We start from the raw sequence: 3,593 nt of genomic DNA on the forward strand, positions 1-3,593 counted from the left end.
CCGTGAACACGCAGACCATCAGGTCGGCTCGTGGGTGCACCAGGAGAATCATAGACATTATCATGAGCTTGACCTTCTTCGCGCTGCCAGCCGACTTTGTGGTCGTATCCAGCCAGCACTTGTCGTGACGACATGTTGAGCTCGGAGCACGCAGGGGTGCTTGCACGCATCCAGATGGTGGCAGACGAACTGCTGCAAGTCCGCGGTAGTCGTCAGTACCGACAGTTCCCATTACCCTTATATGTGCGTCGGAGAATGGTCCACCTCATCCTTGGACACCATCTTGCCTCACAACTCGACCGTCTTGAGGTATAAGTTGCACCTTTTGGGTTCAACTTCAAGCCATACGACGCACAGATTTGAACGACATAATCCAGCAACGCCAAGAGGTCCTCCGGAGCCTTCGCGCGGTCCAACATATACAGTGAACGACGGAATTACCCGCCTATCGAAATTTCACACTTGTACAACTATGCTTTTGACCAATAATATCCAAGAATTCAATTCACGCCCTCTAATTGGTTAAAAGTTTCAAATTTCCCGCCCTCACAACTCTTTTAAATTCAATGTATATTCGTTGGCAAGTCACTTCATCATTTATGCCCTCACCTCAACTCAATCCAAAGCGCTCATACCCCATTTCAGTCCGACTCCAAGCGCTTGGTTATCTCGAAACCATGTCCGACTATAAAGTGGCTGAAAGTTGGGTATACCACGCCGAACCATCCGGGATTGGATTAAGCAAAAATGGGACATCCTAGCCTACGACGGCAATAAAAAGCGCAAGAAACTCGGGCCTGGCGGGAGGCATGACCGTTGCGCCACCGCGTCAAACGCTTATCTTTGAAATGTGCCCATCGTATTGGAGAGCAAAAATACACAGGTAAGAACACTGTGAGACCAAATAGTCTCTAAAAAGCGATCGTTCCAAGTTTCATTACATTTAATTTTTGTTTCTCTTCAGTTTCCAAAACAAGATTCCGCATAATATAATCCTCTGGCAAAGCACCACTCATTCGATTGGCTACATTGACTAACGAATTTCGAAGTTAATCACCCAATAAAATGAATTCAAATCAGATTTGCTCGAAGAACAAGTAGGCGGACCATTCCGTCGCTCACTGTAGTCCAACCTCGCGATCACCGGGTGAAACAATTGGTCCGTAAAACTCAGGTTCACCGTCGACTGGAAGGATGCTACGGCATCTGTCCACCCCATCAACACATTTGTCGGCGAGTACAGGGTCTGCTGGGTCATAACGGTGTAGTAGTCTTGCGATTCCTCGTGCGACGGAAGCTGCCAATAACCTTTAAACCAATCCAACGTGAAGAACGCCTCCGACCCCACCAGGACTGTAGCGATCAGCGAATCGAATCGCGTAGATGTCACGCGTCGCCAAGAATCCAGCATGACAAAACAGAATTGTTGCATTATTGTATGTCACATACAAATATCAAGTACAAGAGCGACTGACGAAGATGTGACTACTTCAAGGATCGTAAAGACACGACGGATGTGGAGTTTTGAGGAACTCATAACTCGATCATAATCTCATTCTACAATTTGCCTCGCCTCGCACAGTTCGATCCTACCCCCCCCCCCCCGCTTCCTCCAGCGCCGAGCAGTTGCTACATTTGGCAGCACTTCTTGGTTAAAAAAACAGATCTCTGGTCGCCCCTTGTCCCTTGGTGTCCCTGGTGCCCCTACCACCGACTGTCTTTCTGAGCGGTTTTGTGGTCGTGAAACTTAGCATCACGCAATTCCTCCATCGGTTGGGCTGGACTTAATCTCTTCGGAGTTGTTCCGCAATCGTCGTAAGGAGTTGACATTGCAGCTGAGGTTCCGAATCCATACGCAGTCTTAGATTAATCGATCGATGACGGGTAAAAATATGCGTGTCCCTGAGGTACCATGCACAACTGATATAGCCGACATTTTCCCAGCCAGTTACGCAGACACAGTGCGTGAATTGCGCCAAGACATCTACCACTTAACCACCAATCAGCGCAAAGTAATTATCCGGCTTCGTCAACTTATACCCGAAGCAAGCAATTCCGACTCACGAAATAGCCTGCAATTTATTACAGACCTGGCTGTTCAAGAAAACACAAGCATCGAATCTGTAATCCTTGCAGCTACCGACCGTCAAGTGGCCATATATCGCGAAATACGAAGAAAAAAGGCCGAGGAACGGAAAAAGAATAAAGAAGAAGAAAGTAAAAAAGAGTAGGAATTCAAAAAGAGAGTAAAAAGGAAGAAAAGAAAAAGAACAGGAGAAAAAGAACAGGAGTAAAAAACGAACATGGAGCAAATACTTCAAACATTGCTACAACCAATTGAACGCCAAGAACTCATTATAGAAGCTGTCGCGCAGACGCAGAACATGCAAGTACAAGCACTGCAAGCAGCAAATGAACGCGCTGCTCAAACACAAGAAGTCAAAGTAGAAGGCCTTACAATGCCCAAGTACAGTGCTGGACAGTGAAGATAGGTACACTTGTATTTTCGTCGTAAAATCGCTTATTTGTGTCCAATCAAAATAGGGTTTGAAGCGCTTGTAGCAGCTGTCAACAAGCAACATAGAGCTGTTTTAAATACCCTTGACGTTGGGTTCAGACCGAGAAAATTAAAAAAACTGAAATGAATGGACTTTGAGCCTGGACAGAAAGATAGGTACATTGCTGGAAAATCGTCATTTCTGGTCGTTCAGATCTCCGTTGACGCTCCAAAAGACGGGTATACTTACTTAATGAACCCTTCAACCACTAACTTTGCCTACAGATGCCGAAGGGTAAATCGAGCTCAAGTAAGATTAAACATGATCTTAATCTTAATGTTTCTGCTCGTACGATACGCCGTATCCTTTCTGTATCGCCTTTCCTCAAGTACAAGACACGAAAGGCAAGCCCTCGCCTGACGCACCGACACAAGGAAGCACGTGTCGAGTGGGCAATGGCATACGTGGACCTTGGCCACGCTTGGGACCGTATCATCTTCTTGGACGAGAAGAAATTTAACCTGGATGGGCCAGACGGCCTCCAGCACTGACCTCCTGAAGGAAGAACAGACCTTCCTGAGCCGTCAAAACGGTGGGGGGGCGTCATGATTTGGGCCGGTTTTTCAAGCAAGAGGTTGACCGAAGTTGACTTCCTGCAAGGACGTCAGAACTCCTATGCCTACTGTGATACTATTGCGGACTATCTCCTGCCCTTTGCCCACGCCAACCACCCCGAGGTTTTGTTTTTCAACAAGACGATGCCAGCATTCATGCCAACAACGAAACGAAGTCGTTTTTGGCTGAGCACGAAATTCCACTTTTGAGCTGGCCTTCGCTCTCGCCGGATCTGAATCCGATCGAAAAAATCTGGGGATACCTGGTGCGGGAGGTATATGCCAACGGGCGTCAATTTGAGACCGTAGACGAGCTCAAACTCGAAATTTAGCAGCGGTGGAATGCCATCGACTCCGATCTGCTTCTGAAGCTTGTGGCATCGATGAAATCGCTGTTTTGCAGCTCTAGGACTCGTGTACGAAGTATTAAAATATAACGTAGCTCATTTTGCCTTCATACTTGCCTTATGTTTGTCAAATT

The sequence above is a fragment of the Aphanomyces invadans genome (assembly GCF_000520115.1).
Source record: "Aphanomyces invadans strain NJM9701 unplaced genomic scaffold supercont1.15, whole genome shotgun sequence".
Classification (NCBI taxonomy): domain Eukaryota; phylum Oomycota; class Saprolegniomycetes; order Saprolegniales; family Verrucalvaceae; genus Aphanomyces; species Aphanomyces invadans.